This window comes from Trachemys scripta, chromosome 2 (assembly GCF_013100865.1).
Source record: "Trachemys scripta elegans isolate TJP31775 chromosome 2, CAS_Tse_1.0, whole genome shotgun sequence".
Taxonomy (NCBI): Eukaryota; Metazoa; Chordata; order Testudines; family Emydidae; genus Trachemys; species Trachemys scripta.
In genome coordinates this window covers 50,546,452-50,568,937 of record NC_048299.1, presented here as the reverse complement: position 1 = coordinate 50,568,937, position 22,486 = coordinate 50,546,452, and the positions used below count along the sequence as shown (strand labels likewise).

Below are 22,486 nucleotides of genomic sequence, written 5' to 3'. Positions count from 1 at the left end.
TGACCACATTCTTAAAGACATCAGAGTCATCAGCCATCAACATATGCATATCCTCAGGAATAGAAGTCATGACCCTTGTGACATTGCACTCCATATGCTTTATAAAGATATGTTTATAAGTGTGAATATGATGTAACTGGAATATGCTTTATGCAAAAGGTCTCTTGTAAAGTATCGTTACAAAGCTTATGATCTACTGAGTGTGTTCATCCCATTGTTTGCATGTATTATTTCTATGTTTGGAGTTAGGAGAATAAGATATAAACTTATATTACTGATGTAAACGTGTTAAGTGGAAGGCATTAAGGGTGTTTCAGAATGAATCAGCTGTAAATGGCTCTGTTTACTTGCAAACCTTCCTGGGTAAAAAGAACAGGAGTACTTGTGGCATCTTAGAGACTAACAAATGTATTTGAGCATAAGTTTTCGTGGGCTACAGCCTACTTCATTGGATGCATGTCTGCTTCCTGGGTAAGTGCTGGCCAACCTTGGAGACTAGGGATCTCACAGGACATGTGACCATGTCACCTGGTACTGGAATCCATCTTAAACCTGTGGCTTTTCCATTTAGGAGGAGGGGTGGGGATCCAGAGAGACAAAAGATTCCCGCCTTGTGCCAAAGCTATAAAAGCGGGTGGAACAGAACAAAGGGGGCTGTGAGTCATGAGAAATCCCCTAGTTACCACCTGAGCTGGAACTAACAAGAACTGTACCAGGGGAAAGGATTGGGCCCAGACTAAGAAGGCATCTAGTCCCAGAAAGAAACTTATTGGAACATCTCTGAGGGTGAGATTTACCTGTATTCAGTTTCTTAAATGTATTAGGCTTAGACTTGTGTGTTTTGTTTTATTTTGCTTGGTAACTTACTTTGTTCTGTCTGTTATTACTTGAAACCACTTGAATCCTTCTTTTTATACTTAATAAAATCACTTTTGTTTATTAATTAACCCAGAGTAAGTGATTAATACCTCGGGGAGCAAACAGCTGTGCATACCTCTCTATCAGTGTTATAGAGGGCGGACAATTTATGAGTTTACCCTGTATAAACTTTATAGAGAGTAAAACGGATTTATTTGGGGTTGGATCCAATTGGGAGCTGGGTGTCTGGGTGCTGGAGGCAGGAGTACTTGCTGAGCTGTTTTCAGTTAAGTCTGCAGCATTCAGGGCTTGGTTCAGACCCTGGGTCTGTATTGCAGCAGGCTTGTGTGTCTGGCTCAACAAGACAGGGTTCTGGAGTCCCAGGCTGGCAAAGAAACTGGGCTCAGAGGTATTTCAGCACATCAGGTGACAGTCCCAAAGGGGTCTCTGTGACTGAACTCGTCACGACCCTAAGCTACATGACAATTCTAAATATTTAAACTTTTTTTCTTATTTTACTCTGCAAATCCACTTTTTTAATGTAATGATTTCTCTGGTGTATTTAGTTTCTATTGATGACATTGTATGGTACTTCCTTTGATAGTAAGATAAGACACATGCAGTCTTAAATTTTCATTGTATTGTTGTTTTATTTTTACTATAGCTTCATGACTGATTTCTGCCTTTTGTCTGAATCTGTTACCATTAGGCTTTGTACCATTTCCAGTTAGTTTTCGTTTAAAGGGATGTGAAATGCTTCTTTATGGTGTCCATTAATCTTTTTTGTATGCAAGTGGTATTATAATGATTGCACTTAAAATATTTCTACTGGTTTGAAACTTTTTACCTCCTATACATTTAGGGCTTGATCCAAATCCCAATTAAATCAATGTAAAGACTTCCCCTGGTTTCAATGAGCATTGGTTCAGTTCCATAATGGGGAATAATAGTAAAATAGGCAGAAGCTTTGTAAGCGTGCTTTGTGTATGAAGACTCTGTTCTCCTACATTTTGTCATTCAGACAATCATACATATTGGCCCAGCATTATAGAATGAAAAAATAAGCAATGTGTGGTTTTGTTCATGCTGGTTATTAAAAAAAAAGAAGAAGAAAATATCCATCTTCTAGAAAATTCAATTGTCATTTCTAAAAAGTTTCCCTGGGTCAGATTTAGAGCTCAATTGCACAGAATTACTGAGTTTTTTCTGTACTAGCGTAAGCGAACTCATATCAGAACCTGGCCTACAGTCTCCAGTCAAACTAGAAAACTTCAGGAACTAATGACAGTTGCCTTCAGCAAATCATGTACTACTTACAGGAACTGAGATTATGTGCACATTAGTCATTGTTTCTTGAGATAAATTTCCTAGGTAAAATCATTAAGGAATTGATTAAGAATGTTCTCTTCTGGCTGACAGCTTTTGGCTGACTGCCATGCTGCATTTAAAGTTGCATTAATACAGAACGCTGCAGAAGCATTCTTTAGTTCGGTTCTTTAAAGTAAAACACATAGGACATGATAGTTGTAACCAAATACTTGATTTATCTACCCACATGGAATTATTGACTCTCTCTATGGGACATTTGGTGTAAATAAGGATTTGTTACTGGAAGCATTGATGGGAAAATATAGTATTTTGAAAGCTCTTAAATAAGATAACAAATGGCAATAAAAATTTCATAGTACTGGATTGTGAAAACATTTGTAGGTAACAAGTTTTGCTATATATATTATCTTTTATTTAAGGATTGTAGTAATTTTTAACATCATTCAATGGACAGTGCTGTTTTAAGCTTTGTGATTATAGAACTGATATAAAACAGATTAAAATTTGATTATTTTTATGCTGATTAAAGATCCTTTTTAATTCAGTCAACCCAATTCTTCATGTTTTTCAGCTTAGCATTGGGAGAGTAAACATCCTCGGTAAAACCTGGAATAGAACGGATGCCTTTGCATTTGTATGCCATAATATAGTTTCTTTTGGTGGACTGATTTAAAACACATCACTGTGTGTCCCATCACCTCCCAGTTGATCTGGAAGAGTAATGCATTGATTTCTGTTTTTAAAAAAAAAAAAGAAATTAAATTACAGCTACATCTGTGTGATGCAATAAATTAGTGTTTTGTCCAGGAAGGTTCTAGATGGATTGCAGACCTGGTGTGGAGGGGAAGCCTCAGGGAGTGGGGCAGGGGAATGTTGAAGACTGAGCTCTCCCACCGTGCGGCTCCTGTGCCATTGGGCTAGTTCTGGCTCCCCATTCTGGAATTTGCAGTCTAGTGCATGGGGTCACAACACCACTCAGGTTTGGCCTGGCCACCCATCTATCATGACCTGAGTGATGCTGTGACCCTGAGTGCCAGACTGCAACGCCTGGAGCTGGGAGCCTGGCTCAGTCCCATGGGATAGGAGCCACCGCTGTGACTCACTCTCTAAATTTCTCCTCTGCACTGATGCTGGGATTAGGATTGTGGTGCTGGTTGGAAGATGGTGGGATTAGAATTGTGGGGCTGCGTGGAATGTGGTGGTGCCCCCTCAGCAAGGTGAGGAGGAGACAAAAGCAGAAGAGGAAAAGGACACTGGCCTATGATTCTGGACACTCCCCCCCCTCCACTTGAATTTGGACCCTGGATGGGTTGCAAAAAAAAAAAAGACAACATGCGGTCAGTGGGTTACCTTAGTAAAAAGTTTGGGGACCACTGCAATCAACTATGAATCATGGTGTAGTGGACCTTTGCTTCTAATTTATCAAATGCTTTTGGAGACAGAGTTGCAGTTAATTGAGAATATGCTTTTTGCCTATATACAGAATTAATGTTGAGAAAGTATATAATGAAGTTTAGAGTATTGTCCCATCTTTGGCTGCAGGGTCACAAGTCATGGGTGGGGAGTTGGTTACCTGGTCTCAAGCAGTAAGTATCTGCTTTTCAAAAAATATAGGGTGGGAGCTCTCAATCTCATGGCTTTGCGGAGAGAGCTGGATGTGTTTGCCCTGGCCTAGGACTTCTATGCTTTTTGGGGGTAAAGCACCAATAGTCTTGTCTTTTATACCAAAGCTCAAAGAGTTTAGCTGTGAAGTTCCCATTATGGACACTCCCAACATCCTGCATCTGTTTTTGGTGGGATAACCCACATTCGCAGGTCGTGCTTGTTTTAGAAAGAGCTGATCAGTATTTCCTGATTGAGGCAAGGACAATCTTTAGTTCTATGATTGTGTGATGCCCACCAAAATGGGGACCTGGTCCTGAGTGGGGCTTCTAGGCTCAATCCTAATACAAATAAAAACCAGTAACAATTGTGGAGAATTCTTTAAAACCTTCATTTTTAAAGGTAGTTGATTTGATGCTTTTCAACCTTTCCATTGTCACTTTAAATCATGCCATTGTGAAAACAAGTGAAAAGGGCATAATAGCATGATTTAAGAATGGATTATAAAGCTGGATTTACAGCCTTATTGCTGAAATTTCTTGCTTTTGAATGTGCATTTTAAATCTCTTTTAAATCTTATTTTCTCCAAATGTTAGTGAAATAACTAGAATGGGCACTTAAAGTACAAATTTATACAAAATATATGCAAGAAAGATAATATTTAATGTATATATTTGTGAATTAAATACTAATCAGTTCTGAAACCTTGTGCTAAATCATTCAGGGGTGATATTCTCTCTTTGGAGGCAATGAGAATAATTTCTGTATATTCAGAGGAAAATATGTGTACAGACACAGAGATTTATGTTGGTGCTATGTATTTATATATCATTCTATTTCAGCGGTTCTGAAACTTTAGCAACCCGAGGACCCCCATTTTGATTTAAAATTTTGGGGTACCTCTAAGCCCCCCCCCTCAGCCCGAGGCCCCACCCTGCCCCACTTCCTCCCACCCCCTCGCTGACTCAACCCCCCCTTCCTCCGTTGCTCACTCTCCCCCACTCACTTTCACCAGACTGAGGCGGGGGGTTGGGGTGCAGGAGGGGGTGAAGGGTGTGGGCTCTGGGAGGGGTGAAGGGTGTGGGCTCTGGACTGGAGCAGGGGGTTGGGGTGAGGGAGGGGATGAGGGGTGTGGGCTCTGGGAGGGAGTTTGGGTGCAGGAGGGATGAGGGATGTGGGCTCTGGCCGGGCGGCGCTTACCTCGGGCAGCTTCTGAAAGTAACCGGCACATCTGTCTGTCAGCGGCTCCTAGGCGAGGAGTCAGGGGGTCTCCGCATGCTGCCCCTCCACGCAGGCACTGCCTCTGCAGTTCCCATTGGCCGCAGTTCCAGGCCAATGGAAGCTGCGGTGTCAGTGCTCAGGGTGGGGGCAGTGCATAGAGACTCACTGCCCCACCGCCAGGGCCACAGGGATGTGCTGGCCACTTCTGGGAGCGGCACGGGGCCAGGGCAGGCAGGGAACCTGCATTAACCCTGCTGCACTGCTGGAGTTTTAGTGCCTAAAATCTCCTGGTATGGCTTCAGTAGCCTCCGGGAGATAGAGGGAGAGGGGAGGAGTTAAGTTGATCAGCTGGGTCCGCGGACCCCTTGGAGTACCTTCGGGGACCCCAGTTTGAGAAATGCTGCTCTAGTCCATTTGGCATATGCTGTATTTATGTTGTTATGGCAGAATGTATGAAGTTAAATTGTCGTAAGTGTTATTGAGCTATGAAGCTGTGAAAATAATACCCTGATAGATGGAGAATATCAAAGCAGCCTGTTATTTCTTCTGGCCTGACATAATTGAAATGTTGTTCTTATTTTTCCAGCCTTAAACTGCTGATTGTCTGACCTTCCTTTCAGATTATAATTTGTGTTGAGTTCTGATTAGTGTAATGTCTCTCTTTATCTGCCAGGAAATATCTGATTTCACAAGATGACCACTGTAGTGGTAACTTGAAAAGCCCTAAAATAATACGTGTCATTTCATAATGGTGGCATTGTAATCACAAGACTGAGTCATGAAGTGCTGTTTGGATAGAAAAACCCCAAAAGAAAAACAGGAGACAAGTTCTAAATGATATATTGATTGTAATGACTAGTTTAAAGAAGGAAGGCCTGTAGAAAACTTGCAGGAATTTATAAACTATTTCCAAGGAAGGAAAGGTAAAAGTAAAAAAAAAAGTGTAAACATCTAGTCAGTTTTTTTGTGTTTTTACTGTACTGAATACCTGGGATGTTTGGAATAACATGCACTGTTTATCAATTTCTTCTGCTGCTGCTTCCTCTATGAAACATAGCTGAGCTAAATGCCTCAAAGTACAGATAGGACAAAATCCCCCACAAGAACTTACAACATACAGTAGAACAGATGTGGGCAAACTACAGCCCGCAGGCTACATCCGGTCCGCGGGACCCTCCTGCCCGGCCCCTGAGCTCCTGGCCCGGGAGGCTACCCACAGCCCCGCCCCTACTGTTCCCCCTCCCCTGCAGCCTCAGCTCACTGCACCGCCAGCACAATGCTCTGGGTGGCAGGCAGCAGCGGCTCCAGGCACCAACGTTCCAAGCGCGTGCCTCGGGCGTCAAGCCACAGGGGGTGGCCTGCCGGTCCCTGCGAGGGCAGTAGTCAGGCCGCCTTTGGCGGCATGCCTGCAGGAGGTCCAACGGTCCCGCGGATTTGGCAGCAATTCGGCGGCGGGTACGTCGAAGCCACAGGACCGGCGGCCCTCCCACAGGCATGTCGCCGAAGGCAGCCTGCCTGCCGTGCTTGGGGCAGCAAAAAAGCTAGAGCCGGCCCTGGTGGCGGGGCTGCGATCTCCTGGGGCAGCGCAGCTGCAGAGCTGGGACCTGACCCGGTGCTCTGTGCTGTGCGGTGTGTGGCTGGTTGCAGCCAGGTGGTGCCTTTGCCTGTCCTGCTGCAGTTGTGTCGCCAGCCACCAGTGCTTCATGGAGCGCGGTATGGGGGCAGGGAGCGGGGGTGTTAGATAGAGGGTAGGGGAGTTCGGGGAGGGGGTAGTCGGGGAGTGGTCAGGGAGCAGAGGGGTGAATAAGGGGCGAGCTGGTCAGAGGGCGGGGAACAGGGGGATTGAATGGGGGCAGGGGTCCCGGGGGGCAGTCAGGAAGGAGAGGGGAGGTTGGATGGGGTGGCGGTGGTGGTAAGCACCCTGGCAGCCCAGGCTGGTTTGTTTACCTGCCGTGTCCTCAGGTTCGGCCGATCGCGGTTCCCACAGGCCGCGGTTTGCTATCCCAGGCCAATGGGGGCGGTGGGAAGTGGCATGGGCCGAGGGATGTGCTGGCCACCGCTTCCTGCCGCCCCCATTGGCCCAGAGCGGTGAACCGTGGCCAGTGGGAGCTGCGATCGGTCGAACCTGTGGACGCGGCAGTTGAACAAACTGGCCCAACCTGCCAGAGTGCTTACCCTGGCGTGCCACGTGCCAAAGGTTGCCGATCCCTGGGTTAGATTCACAAAAGGTCATAGGTGCCTAGAAAAATCACTGGGATTCATAAAGCCTGAGTTAGGCACCTAGGCTCTCTATACAATGCATGGGTAGAGAGAGCCTCTGAAGAATGGTATTCACAAAAGCCAACATGCTGACCAGGAAGTTGCCTAAGCTAGCCAATGGGAGATGCTGACAACTGTGTCACGGTGTTAAGCACCTAAGTCTGGGTTGCACGGAGGCACCTACCACTGCTTGGGAACCACCTCTCTTGAAGTTAGGGGCTTCAGCTTCCCCCTTCCCTCCCATCCTGCCCTCCCCCCCCCCCCGCAATAAATGCAGCAGGAGGAGGAGGAGGTTGTGGTGCCTCCCTTATAACTTTTAGCCCAGTGGTTAGAGGACTTACCCATGATGTGGAAGACCCAGGTTCAATTTCCCCCTGTGCTTGGTGGAGAGAAAGATGCTGCCTGAGGCAGCAGTGCATGCTCAGAGGCAGAAACTTGGGTGCCTAGGTAACTTTTATAGTGAAAACATAGTTGCCAAGTTATTCAAGTTGCCTACAGGTTGAGTGAGGGATTTTTGAATGCCTGTGATGCCCAATGTTGGATTTCGGTGCCAAAAGTAGCAGTTAGAAACCTAAGGCCTTTTGTGAATCCAGTCCTTGGCATAGGAATTTAGGCCAAAATGTTCAAACTGGGGTGCCTAATGTTAGGCTCCTAAATTCATATTTAGGCACCAAAATAAAAGTAGTTTTCAAAGGTACTGAGCATCTCAAGCTCCCACTGAAGTCCATGAGAATTATGGAAGCTCAGCATCTCTGCAAAATCAGGCCATTTTTAGACAGCTGCTTAAATGTGGATTTAAGAACCTAACTTTAGGCACTCGATTGAAAACGTAGTCTGTAGAAATTAGTGGAATACTACCAGCATTTTGGGAACTGTTCTCCAATGGCTACCTTTGTTCTGATCTTCCCTATTATTTCCTTTATACATTTTTCCTCAAATTTGAATAATCCTGACTATCAGGATCCTTAGTCCAAATCTAGTTTGAATCCAAATCTAGTTCAAATCCAAACATCAGACTTCATGCACATCCCTAGGAATTAGTTAAGACTGGTTTAAATTCCATGACGCTCTATGGCCTTTCCTTGGTTCTGTTATCCCACTGATGTGAGGGATTTGGGGTTTATTGTAGGAAAAAAAATACTTGAAACCTTGTACCCAGTCAATAGTTACAGTAAAGAGGCATGTGAAAGCTTTTTGTGCCAGCAGCTGCTCTGGTTGCCTGTACCTGATGGATTTAAAAGCTAGGTGAATACCCAATAATGAAAAAATAATATGGTTATAGTCCTTCATCAAATTAAAAAAAAACTGATTGCATTTTCAAATAAATGGTCTATAAAATATCTATGGCATAGTTGCTATTTTTCAAAATTGTGTAAGAATTTTCCTAATTTTGGTGAAAGCAAGTTTTATGCAATCTCTGTTAAACTTTATGGAATTTCTATAACATTTTATAGAAACTAATTGGAGTAAGTCTTTATCTCTAAAATATTTTTTAATATATATTTCTCATAGAAATTCTGTAGAGTATTTTGGTTTGGCAAAACCTGTTGTCACTGGGATATTGTCTAAATCTCTTGCATCAGAATTTGAGGTACCTTATAAAATAACTTTAGTTTTTTTGTCAAACATTTTTATAAATACATTAGAAATTTTCAAGTGATATAACCCTTTAAAGCAGCACTGTTTCTTTTGTTTCCTTATAGCACCATCAGCACTTTATCTTTCCTCACCTCATTCTGTTTAAAAGTGGCCTATTGGCCTGATATATTGATCTGACTTAGTCCCATGCCTAAAATTGATTTTATTCTCAATGGAACTGTCATCAAACTTTCTTTTTCTTTTTTAACCAAGATGACGTGATTGGTTTATTTAATTGTAGAAGGCAACTGTGCTTGGTTCTGATCAATACATTTGTGTTCACTGCTCCTTATCATTCTCAGTATGACTACATTAACAACTGAACCCTGAAAATGTTCCAACTACCTGTCAAACTGTGCAGCAGAAACCTACTGCTATTCGGTAAGAAATGCTGTGCTGTTACAGTGCAGTGGGTACCTTCTGGGAAAACATTTATGATACCATATTAAATGTACTGTGGTCTAAATTTTGATTATAAGAAGTACTGTGGTAAAGTCATTACAACATTTTAGTATTTGTTTACATTTTAACAATATCCACTGTAATAATAAATTCAAATTCTAAATATTTTCTATTGACAAAAAATTGTATCAAATATATTTTATGTCAGTGAATATTAGGTGATAACAGAACGAGTGAAAAAGATCATTAAATATAACATCCAGAATAAAAAGAGTAATTTTTCCTTTTGATGATGATGATGTTGTTGTTGTTGTTTTCCTTTTGTAATATCTACACTGTGTTTTCTCAGTCGATTAAGGTGGCATGTCAGCCAGCCATGCCAATTATTAAATTGGCTGTGCTACACTGTAAGTGACATCAGGTCATGTGATAGCAATGTTAAAATGTGCCCTCAGCATGTGCAATATGGTCACTCAGCGTGTGCACGTTTATAAAGTAGAGAGGCCAGTTATCATGGCACATCAGTAGAGCTGAAACATTCTTTTTTCTAAGAGGCATCTACATGATCTCCAAAAGCTGTGTTGAGTTTTCAGCTCATGTACTACATTCTGGGCAGAAGTAGGGTACAGTTAGAAAGTGAAAGTGAAAAATAAGAGATTGGATTAATTAGTAAAAATAAATGTTTAAAAATGGAAACCAGAAAATGTCCTGGTGTTCTCACTGGTAACAAAAGAAAAGGAAGAGAACATTTTGCTCTTCTCCCAGAGGGGAGAATTGAAGGATGAATTAGGTGTTTGCATTTTCAAGGGGGAAAATTTAGTCCACCCCCTACCCCCAGCTGAATACCTGAGGATATTGCATTTTAAAATACATTTCTGAGTTAACATAGTTATGGGAAATATTTTTCTTGTTGTTGCTTAATCTGCCCTCCTTACATATGTGACAGATGGCACTGCATTTTACATCTAAAAATAATTATTTGGATGGGGGGATACTATTCCTCTCCCTGTTTTTATCCCTCTGTGTCAAATTAGAGGCTGTATCTACCTCACTGTAATCCTGATAGATGACTGTAATATAAATGGAGATACATGTGTTCTCCCATTACCAAACATTACAATGGGATTACAGGAAGCATTAATATTGTACCCCAAAGTATGGGTTCATTAGTTTTAACCAGTTACAGCCTAAGTATACATTGAAATTTAGTCCTCTAATTTTCAACAATTTTATGAGGAAATATGAGTTTTTAAATGTGTTCCTGATGCATTTTAAGATTGTCCCCATATTGTTTTCATGATTTCATCTTTCTGAGAAAATGTTTTCCTTTGAACCTGTTTGTTCCTGCGACTATAATGCATAGAGGGAATCCAGAGCTAGTGCAGTAGGGAGAGAGTAGTTATTATGGAGAACACCATTTTTATAGAATACTCTTCTGGTTCTCCATTATACCTCTCAGTAGCCTCTCTTCCTGAGTATCCGAGGATCAGAACTTTGTGGCGATTCAAGGACAGGGAAGCAGAAGGTGGAGCTATGGAGTAGTCTATCTCTCTGGCATACTGTCCTTCAGATGCTGTAAATTTCTGATCAGCTATCTGGGATGAAATAACTCCTTCTGGCTCCCCTCTGTAGCTGCTGATGTGCAGAGATGTGAGGAAGTTAGCAAAAAGAAGCTGTGCTGTCAGCTGGGACTATGGTGAACAGATGTCCCAATTTTATAGGGACAGTCTCGATATTCAGGGCTGTCTCTTATATAGGTGCTTAATATGCCCACCCCTTGTCCCAATTTTTCACACTTGCTATCTGGTCACCCTAGCTGGGACTGAGGTGAGGACAGTAGGGTTACTGTGGAGAGTCTGGAGAAAAGAACAATGGTTCTGATAGATATCTCTGAGTTAGGGATAGATTTCCACATAGATTGTTGGGTTTTGCAAGATCACACCTCTTGCACAGCTCCTTAACTAACAAGAAAGCCTTCTCAACAACAACACACAACCACTTGCTCCTGTGTTTAGTGAAGCCTCTTCCATAGTCAGCCCTGCTTCTTCCTTCGGAAGTAGCCGGGTGTGGTAAGTTTTGAGCTCCGCCTACCTTTGCTTTTCAGTTATTTCTGCCTGGTCCTTGAATCCAGTATTATAGAAAAGGAAAGCGGTCTTTGTCTGACTCTTTCCAGATTGCCCCAGATAGATATTATACTGTAATTATGAATATTTATTTTAAAAAGGAGAAAACAACCATATTTGATTTTCTACAGTTATATTTTAAAAACAGTAGGAGGTTCAATTGCATATGCACAGTTGTGCCTGTGGTCTGTTATTTGCACATGTAAAGGGCAAGTCAAATGACTCTGTGGTCACTTCTATATGCAGTTCCTGGTTTGTGTGGGCAGTCATGGTAACTGTGTGCACAAGATGCACTGGATACAGTTCCATGCGTGTTTGTGTGCACAACTCTCCTATTTAAAAACATTCATCTCTATTCACTTTATTAAATTGGTATTTTGCAAGTAGTGTCCCAAAGTACCGTATTTCTTATTTTGCATTGCTATTGTCTTTTATCAAAACATATGCATTTTTAAAAAGTAAAGGACTACTCTAACAGTAATGTTAAGTTCTGTTTTGAAACAAGAATCAGAGTAAAGTTGCAAATAAACCATTAAACCAGCTGATCTCAATACAATGATCTTTTCTTTTCATTTAATCTATTAGAGAAACATTCTTAGACCTCAGCATCACCAACAGATGTGAGAAAGATTTGAATATTTATCTTCATTGAAATCAGTCCCATTTCTACTTAGGCTTCTTAAAAGAAAATGACTTCACGAATATGAGCTATCATCTAATTAAGACATAATTAAATGCAAATACTACTTAACAGAAGTAATTGAGGGAGAGGCCTGTGGTTAGGGAATTAGTAACTGATTTAATACACAGAGCTAACAGCATCACCTAAGCAATAAATTGGAATGCAAGAACTACTGTAGCTGATAGTGATTGCAAATGCACTGTAGCTGTTTTGTAAATTGCTATGTAATGCTACACCTTAAAGATCCTCAATTTTACAAGAATTGTGTTAAGAAATCAATTCAGGAAAACCATTAAATGATATGAACATATTTGATTCTTATGATTCCTATGGTAAAGAAAATGAAAATAAATCAGTTTCTTATTAGCTAGTAAAACTCCTATGAGTAAAACTCCTGCCATGCTCCAAATCATGCTGACATTTGGGAATGGACACCCTTTATAACTATACCAGTTTGTTGATAGATTTTACTCATCTTCCACTTGAAATGTGTTGTCCCAGTTTAGCTGTGACTTTCCCTTTCTTTTTTTGCATATATTTGTACAGAATAGTATCAAAATGATGTTTATGATGTATTACTGTGCAGAAATTTTAAAGGACACTAATTTTCAACTTATGGGAAAAATACAAAGAAATAATATCCACTAACTTCTCATCCAGGGATCACTGAAAACCAAGGAGGCAATCAGGGTACAATGTATAGAACATATATACTTTAGTCAATGATCCACAAAATTGTTGAAAATTGTCAGTGCATATCATAGAGAGAGAGATTCTTCCATGTCATACAAGTGGTCATTCAAGAACTGGAATAGAAAAGAGTTTCACAGAGAAAAAGAATAGTTTTGCTACTGTTAATAGGACTCTCAAATTTTATTTAATTAACTTTAAAGCTGCCTTAGAGTCTCTGTTCTTTAGACATAAAAATAGGAACAGATGTTGTCCAGCACTTATAAATGGTGCTGAGGTAAACAGAAGGTTGTATAGTTCTTTGTGTGACAACCAAAAATATTTACTACAAGGAAAATATCGAATTGGTAAGAGCAGAAGTTCAGACTTTGCTTCATGTGCTGTTTTACCTCCAAAACTCCTTCTTAAAAGGCTGTATGTTCAAGAGGATTATAAATAATGACAAATTGCAGGTAAATGTCTTTTGTTTTGTCTACAATGGTTTATTTGATTAGGTTTCCAGCGATTAACTTCTCTACTATCCCTTACAGAATGAAAACTGGGTTAGCTTCTGCAGGTAGGGCATGGATTTTAATTAGAGACATATACTGTGAGGGAGAGAGAGAGAGAGAGAGTGCCTTCCTCAGTCAATACTATATAAGAAAAAAAGGTGAATTTACTAAGGAACCTTCAGTTTCAGCGTGAGGTGTGTTTCATTCTAGATTCTCATTCAGTGCACCAGAGAAAGTCAGAGTAAAGTCGGGGGGGGGGGGGGGGAGAGAGATAGCCAAGTGTTTCTAACTCTAGCTGCTGTCAGGTTCATAAAGGGGCAGAAATCATTTTTAACGTGCAAAATATTATGGATTTCTGTTCTTTACAATGCATTTCTGTCACAATTGTAATGTACCTCTCTCTCTTCCCTGTTCAACATTATTGGCTGCAACAGTCTGTTTTGGAGGGAAAGGTTAGTGTGAGGCCCTTGTCTACACTTAAATGTTAGGTTGACCCTGCTATGTCGCTGGGGTATTTGAAAAATCCACACCATTGAGCAACATAGGTAAGCCTACCTAACCCCCAGTGTAGGTAGTGCTACGTCAACAGAAGAATTCTTCTGTCGACCTCACACACATCTCTCAAGGAGATGGAGAACCGTCCTGTCTACACGGAAGCACTACAGCGGCACAGCTACCATGCTGCAGCTGTGCCGCTGTAACAATTCAAGTCTAGACACACTTTCAGTTGTAAATACAAAGCCAGAATGTTATGATTTCCAATACTAGACATACTGGGTTTTTCCTCTTCTAGAGAATTTTGGAGGAATCTAAACACTGATATGAAAGCTAGGAAATGGTAGCTGTCAATCATCTCATATTGTGTATTGGTGGTTTTTGTAATCTATATAATTACCCATTCAAAATTAAACTGAAAAGCAGCTATATTTAAGACAAGGTATTTAAAAGTGAAAGTCTAGTGTGCTAACTCAGGTTTGTTCCAAATTTGTAGTGATTTCCCATATTTTATTTATTTTATTTTATTTTTACCTGCCTTGCATGAACTTTCTTACATTGTGTGCTTTTGGTTTGGTTGGTTATGGTTTTTGTTTTGTTTTGTTTTTTCCAGAATAGTGTGATAACTATTCATTAGCACAATGGTTACTTACACCATTCTAATCCCACTTTGACATGCTCATAACTTTCTGAAACAAAACTCACAATTTGGATTGAAATTTGGATTGAAATTTCCTTATTTTCTCTCTCTCTGCAGAGGTGAAGCAGGAAACAAAAATTTTGGGACATTTCTGAGTTACAAGAGGATAAAAAATGCATTGTTCCCACTTAAAAATGTAATCACATTCTTTTCCCTATAGGAATACCTCAAAAACTTTGAAATATGGCATTTAAATAATCCTCAGTGAGGAGTTATATGGTTTGCTAAATTTGATGAGGGGTGGGGGAAGGAGTATTAAAAATAAAGTTAGCAGCACATTAAAATCAACTGAACAAACATTACATAAACTTCCACAAGATTGCATATGTAGAGAGGTTTATCTCCACAGCTAAGTTAAGGGCCAGACTGTACTGGATGGGCACAGAGCATAGTCTGCGGCTGTGTCCCACATCACACCCCTAGCCAATTTGGGGTCAGTGGTTGGCTCGTTGTGAGGATGTTAGGAAGAAACCAAGAACTGGAGTTATGCCCTTCTGTTGCATCAGAGTTCAATAAAGAGAGATGGCTCCTTCTGTCCCTACCCACCATACACATACAAACAAGAAGGGCCAGGCACGATCTTTTCTTAAGTGTCATCTGTCTATATAAGGAAATTACATTGTGTTAGAAGGAGGGCCCGGAGGACTCATAGTAACTAGCAAAATGTAAACTTTGTAGTAGGGACTTGTTTTAACTTGTGTCAGCTGATTGTGATTCATCCTATGGTATACCACAGCTGGCTTACACAAGTTAAAAATGATGGCCCTGTATACACTGAACATTTTATATCATGTTAATTACTATAGTTCCTCAGGGTCATGTTCTAACATGCTGTAACTTCCGAGTATAAACAAGCCCTCAGGGTATGTCTACACTGCAGTGTAAGCCCGGGGTTAGTAGAACTTGAGTTAGGAGACCCTGGGTTTGTTAACCTAGGGCTTGAGTATCTACACTCATTTGTAGCAATAGGTTAGGAATTGTTGAACTCTGAGTCCCAACCTGAGTCTCCCATGTCTACACTGTGTTATGCAGGACTGAGTCCAACCAGCCATAGCCTAGACATACTTCCAAAGTGTGGCCACTCTAGCCCTTTGTGGTGCAATAGGAAAATTTGACCATTCACCAAACTTGACTTCCAGAGGACAAAGAAAGTCAACCCATGGGATTGTGGGATACTTTTGGCAGATTCCCAGAGCACAAGTCTTTAAAGGCTGCATCTACACTGAGAAGCAATAGTTATGTCTACATTGCAGTTAGACACCCATGGCTGGCTTGTGCCAGTTCTCTCAGGCTCATGGGGCTCGGGCTAATGGGCTGTTTAATTGTGGTATAGACATTCGGACTTGGCCTGGGCTCTAGAATCCTGAGAGGTGGGGAGGATCTCAGAGCTCAGGCTGCAATCTGAGCCAAAACATTTACACCCTGATTAAATAGCCAAGCAAGCCTGAACCCCATAAGCCTGAGTCAGTGGGCATGGGCCAGCCGCAGGTTTTTAATTGCAGTATAGGCATACCCAAGAGGGCTTGAACCCGGGGTCCCAGCTTGACTCAGGCTTGGACCTTCCATAACTATGGGATCCTGGTGCCCTGGCCAAGCCCTGGGTTAGCACGAATTATGTGTAGATAGAAGGGAGGTTAGGCTTGAGCCTGAGTTTGAACCCTGAGCTTACATTTCAGTGAACATGTACCCTAAGGGTACTCCTACACAGGGATAAAAGACCCAGGGCCATAGCTGGCCTGAGTCAGCGGACTTGGGCTGGCAAGGCTAAAAATCACAGTGTAGACATTCGGTTTTGGGCTGGAGCCTGAACATCTACACAGTGATTTTTCAGTCCCGGAGCCCAAGGACCTCAAGCCCAAGTCAGCTGATCCGTGCCAGCCCCAGGTTTTTTTATCGCTGTGCAGACACTATCCCTAAGTGTCTAGTTGTATGAATTAATAACTCCACCGATAAAGCTTGTTAGCTCTGCAAGCCAGATAACTGAAGAATAGAGAGCTAACAGCTCCACATGCAAAGCCAGAGGAGCTTATAAATTCTATGAGCTGAATACTTCTAAAGCTTCTCTTTTCTTTCCTTTTTCTTCTCGTCTCATCTTTTCTTTAAAATGCCCATAAGACATTTTATGCAAAATCTATATTAATACTTAACTACATTTGTAGTTGGCATAACAAAAAATTAGAAAATGCAAAAACTAAGATTCCAACAGGAATGCTAATTCAGTGGCTTTGTGTAGATATACTTTGTATAGCTCATGTACTGTACACATATTCTATAGAGGCTATATTCTCACTCCAGCAGCACAAAGCAGCTTTAAAGTTGTCCTAAGTGGCCAACTGAAGATCTCCTGGCATAGCTGAATCCCCAGGTGCAACAGAGAAAACTCCAGATATTGCTGCTCCTAAAGCATTTTTGGAGAGAGTTTGGTTGGCATCTGCTCCACTCCAGCAATTGCAGTGGCCTCGGGGGGAAGGGAGGTACTGAAGGTGACTGTACTTTTATAGTAGTCCTTAGGTTGCCCTGGGAATTGTGGGAGGGCAAAGATGGTATAAAGTTGCCTTTGACATCTCTGTTCCTCTCTCCCACCAGATCCTGCACTGAATGCAGGTTTGGCATTCCCAAGGATTGGGACCTATATGTGTAGTAAAATATGTTGCATTGTATGTCCAAAATGTATGCCATAACTCATCCAGCATATGTAGTGCTTTTGAATTAGCATTGTTTCTGAATCCTTAATTTTGCATTTCCTGAGTTCTTATGATTTTAAATATAGTCTAAAAATGCTTGAATGCGATATTTGTGCATTTGATACATCTGATTTCCAGCCATAGCATTGTGATCCCACCTTCCTATTTTAATATTTAATTACATTTGTTTAGTCTCTATTTTTTTATTAAGTAAGAAATAGCAATTTTTGTATCTAGCCTGTGTTTCCTGTGATCTACTTAACAATCGCATCTGTTGTACCTGAGAAGAGGCCATCATATGACACTTCCAAGAAGTGTAGAAATCTCAAGATACCACCATAAGTTGGCACTTAGACATTTCTTCTTTTACAGCCTCAGAAGCACTAGTACAAACATTAGGGACTGACTTCAACCTATTTGGATTCTAACTAGTGCCAAGGCAAAAATCTGTACAATGTTAATTTCTAGGCTGGATTGTATATGTTTTTGTTTGATGAACTTCAGAACACGGCCACACAGAATCTTGCAGACCTGAGGCTTCCACGGTCTACAGTATTTCTTACCTTATGATAAATAAAAATTGTTCTGTTGACATTTATAGCTCTCCAGAAATTTCATGCAGTTTATTGCAGTGACTTTTTGACTGTACACATCAAGTTGTTAGGTTATAGCCATTCAGGGACTCTGGTTGATTGCTAGACATGGGGCCAAGACTAAGGTTTTCATTTTCCCTGTGGAATGCTTCTGTTCCTATTATACTTCAATTTTAGAGGAAAGTTCAGTTGTCTTGTGTTGCTTATTGAGTCCAATAAAGGTTTTACTTTACATTTGGGCTTTAAAAATAAAGGGCCAAATGTTCCTTTACTTGCCACCCCATTTGCTTCAGGTAAGCAATTTTTACAATGCACCTAGGCATGCACTGTCTTAATAGGGCTGGTTTTATTGTATTGTCTTCAGTGTCCTCATTTAGAGCCTGCTTTGAGAGTGCAGTAAAAGGGATTGTTATGCTGAATAACATCACATGGAAATTTACTCTGATACTTATGAGCATGCAGCCTATTCTGCTGTAGCAAGAGTTTGCCATTCGCAGGGTGCAGCTGGTCTGTATAAGTCTGACTTGTTGATCTAAAAAAAAATAAAGTGCTTCTTGCCAGTTGGGCCAACTTCAGTTGTGGTGCTGGCACATACACAAATGGAATGTGTCAGTAGCAGAAAGTATGCCCAGAGGAATCTTGTAGTGATGTCATCAGTCACTCTTCCACTGGGAGCTGGCATGACATTGCCTGGGGAAGAGGGTGAGGTTGAGGGTAGGAAGACCACTGATGGGGTACCTTGGGTAGAGCCCAAGCAAAGACTAAATCTGCTCTTGACACTTGTGGAAGCCTTGAAGAACATAGCCTGTCCTTTCCTGTGGTAAGGAGTGAATCCCTCCCACCACCACCCCTGTGCAGAGCAGCTCTCACATGTGCCGTTTGCACCTCCCTGCACCAGAAAGTGAACCTAGCTTGGCATCTGCATTATACATTGTATCATAGAAATATTGCCCAACTAGGTAGGCGCTTTTTAAAAAATAGGAGCTATCACTCAGAGCTGAATTTTAATGGATGTCATCTAATTTATGACAGTTTAAGTATCATGCAAATAAAGGAATAACATTAAAGGAAAATAGAAAATAAGTTGAAAACTTAGGAAAGTAAGTTAGGAAAGAGATAGTAAAACAAAAACACAACAAGAAATAGGAAATGATTTACACAAAAATAAAAGTAGAATTTAGAGAAGAAAAAAGTGTCCTAACCCATGAGTCCTAAACCAGATCTGCAGGGGAGACATAATGCACCAACCCTCCACCTGATAGCTTGCTGGCATCAGCTAGAACCAGGACTATTTGAAGCCCAGCTCAGATCGGAGGCTTCATCCCAACCCCCCATTGGCAGAACACCCAAGCTCCTGATTAGTCTGCTCCCCCTGCTTAAGCCAGAAGGAGGAACAGGAAGTCGTCTATACAACTGAGCTCTATCCTGCTTTGGACTGCTCACGCAATGCTACCTACTATTGTCTCCTGGTCCTGATCTCCTGATTTCCCGACTTGGCCTGATTCCTTGTATCTGATTCATGGTTCCTGATCTCTGGGTCATATCCTGATCTTGATCTCTTGGTTTCTTGACCTGGACTGATTCCTGATATCTTACTCTCAGTTCCTGACCTTGGCTCCTGATTTTCTGATTCTGAACTCTGGCTGTGTGGGGACCTGGTCCTCCACCTTACATGAACTGTTAGACCAGACCGCCTATGTCCCAGCCCTGACAAAATATCCCGATCTGCCTACCCTTTTTAGTCTGTTATTTCTTAATATTTTGTCTGTTTAGATGGTAAGTGCTCTGCAAAGTACTATGCTTGACTGCCATGCCATATAAATATAGTAGTATAAAAATAAAACTTTACACTATTGATGACAACTTTGGTCTGGTGGGATTTCTTCCAAATGGGTGTGGTCTTTACTCTGGTCATTGTTCCTAACATATGGTCAAATGATTTCTGATAGTTGACTACATTATGCACTTTAAAGAAGGTAGCAACAAAAGTCAGGATGCTCATAAAAACATTAGTGAAATGTTAGAAACAATTTAGTCTAAATATAATAAACCTCCAAATACATGAAATATCCATAATAAAATATTATCTTCTAAAACTGTTCTCCATTTTTTTTGCCAGCAGTGAAATAAAAATTGGACTTTTGACAACTTCTGGATCTTAATTTGCTAAATGTATCCGGTTTCCTGAATACTTGTTCAATAAAAGAATGGGATAACCCAGAGCCATGATCTGTTATAATAGACAGTTAACATACAAAGAACTCTGATTTGTAAGGGTGAACTTTTCCGGTTTAAATATGGACCAAACTGAGCCTGTAATTAACTTCATCCCTCACAGTGAAATCAAACTTGGTTTGAGTTTCTAGTTAAATACTGCCCCAAAAGAGCAGAGATGAGGAAATTTTAACATAGCCCTATGCTTTTCCACTGTAATCTTCATTGTTACAGTGGCGCTTTTTTCGAACATAGAAAACATGGAAGTTTCCAGCATTGAGTCTTACCTTGAGATGGAGCAATACGAGAATAGTATGTATCCTTACTCTGACACTGAGTCTCTTCAGGGAATGCTTGTCCACTCCTTCCCCTTCAACCCAATCAGATTTCATCTTGATGAGGCAAACAGGAATCCAGATTTCCAGTGCTATTACAGCAGTGACCATCCAGGTTAGCCCTTCATAATTTAAAGGAGCTGTAGAGGAGAGGAGCTAGAGCCCACTGAGGGAGGTTGTGGGGTAAGAGAGCATTGTGTGAGGCCTTTTACAAGGATGAGGTTCCATTGGGATTGACAAGTGACGGTCATGGAGCCTGATGGGTTAATTTCAAAGGTTCAGATAATTTAGATAAGCACCCAACCTTTAGGATACTTATACAAAATGAACCTCAGAACTTCGCACATCACTAACTCTGTCAAGGACAGGTTTGAGGTTTTGTCTGTTGTGACTCGAGAACAAGTGTGAATAAAAGATTTGACAGGGATGAAATTGGGAGACAATAGTGCACCCAAATCAAAACAAGCCCCCTTTATTGCCCCATTTAGCAGGAATCTATTTTTCACCCTATGTCATTATAGCATTACATTAACAATGCTGGAAGTAACAGTATGTCAGTACCATTGTAAAAACTCTGATTTTCAGGAATTTATTTTTTCACACAAATGTTTTTTTAAAGTTTGGAACTTGATGTGTATATTCCTGGCCTGTGACAGAGAGGCTTTAAGATTCTGTACAATTTGCACAAAATTCATGTAGTCTCTATTTAGATGGCTTCTTAATGGTTCAGATTATTTTTTATTCTATTTTAGTAATAAAAGGCTAACTTTGTGCTTGGGAGAAAGCAAATTTTTGTAGACTTGTGATTATCAGTACCCACAGCTCCTACTGACTTAACCTTTGACAATAAGGTCATCTGTTATTAATATTAACTTGAGTCTTCATTGCTGAGATATAAAGAGCATAGTAACTATTTTTTACCAAATATTTTGTTGTAGCAAGGACTAAATCCGTAGGAAATCTTGATGTGAAATTATTTCATTGACATTAGCTATTAAACGTTTGATCCAATGGACTGTAATGGACTCTCATTGAGTTCCATTGAGCGTGAACATATTTCAGGGAGATCTCAATGGATGAATCATAATGCAATAGAGTTTTTTCTATGCTGACATATGATATTACAGGGATTCTGAGACAGCTATTTTAAAATGTTCAGCACAGTAAAAACAAGAGAAATGAAAGAAGCAAAATGTAGTAAGTTAAAGTGGCATTGACAGGCTATGATTTTTCCATCTCAGTGAAGTGTTATAAATGGTGAATGGAACCTCAGAAATCCATCCTGTGTAGTCCCCAGAATTATTGAAAGTGATTTCTATAACTAGGTTCTCATTCTTTGATGCATGCACATTATGGTGACAAGACCATGTCTCTAGAAGACTCATTTTGGCCCCAAACTGCTTAATTCCTGGTTTTCCTCTGCTATTCAGGATGAGGATTTACCCTCAGAAGAAATGTGCTTTAGTCACTGTTAGTGAAACCTTTTGGTACCCGTTGACTCATTTGGCAGTATTCATGTACCTTTTCCCTGGACTTCACTCTTCACTGCGGAGTCAGGAGCCTCAATCCATTAACACCTCTCTGTACTGTCCTTTGCCCAAATAGCTTCTGTGTTTTCCTCAGTGGTAAAGTTGGACTTCTTCTCAATAGCTGATTCAGCGTACAGGGCTCTGCAGGGAAGCCCCTTCCTTTCAAGTTCACTGAAAGATGAAGGATTTGTTTACAAATCTTACATGGAAGTACTGATAGAGAATCTAGATTTAGAATAAGATCATTCTAGATAGATCTTCGACCCAGTTAATTGTTGCAGAGTTCCTTATTGTAAATTAACTAGTGTTTTGTCCATTGTGTAGTTTTAGATTCCTAGTTTTAACTGCAGCACTTAATTTCCTTCCTGACATTAAATGTAATCCTGGTATTGGTGCTCCAGTCTCTACTTCTTTTAAAAAAAAAAATCCATTAATGAGACTCTTTGTATATAATTAGATGTGCACCTCAACTTGACCCAAGAGAACCCCAAAACATCTGTGGCCTAGCCAGAGACAGATGTTGGCCCTGCTAATTAACAGAGAACTTTTAGAACCAAATGAGGAGCTTTGTTCCCATCCTGCTTAAACACTTTACACAGTCTGACACCCAACTGAAATGCAAAGCCTTTTGAGTTTTGTTT

At 40.9% G+C, this 22,486-nt stretch overlaps 1 protein-coding gene across 3 annotated transcripts in view; it reads left to right on the top strand.

Annotated features, from left to right (window-relative positions):
• THSD7A (thrombospondin type 1 domain containing 7A) overlaps positions 1 to 22,486 on the top strand; it is a 351,691-nt gene that overhangs the window by 207,507 nt on the left and 121,698 nt on the right. The gene's annotated exons all lie outside the window — the stretch shown is intronic.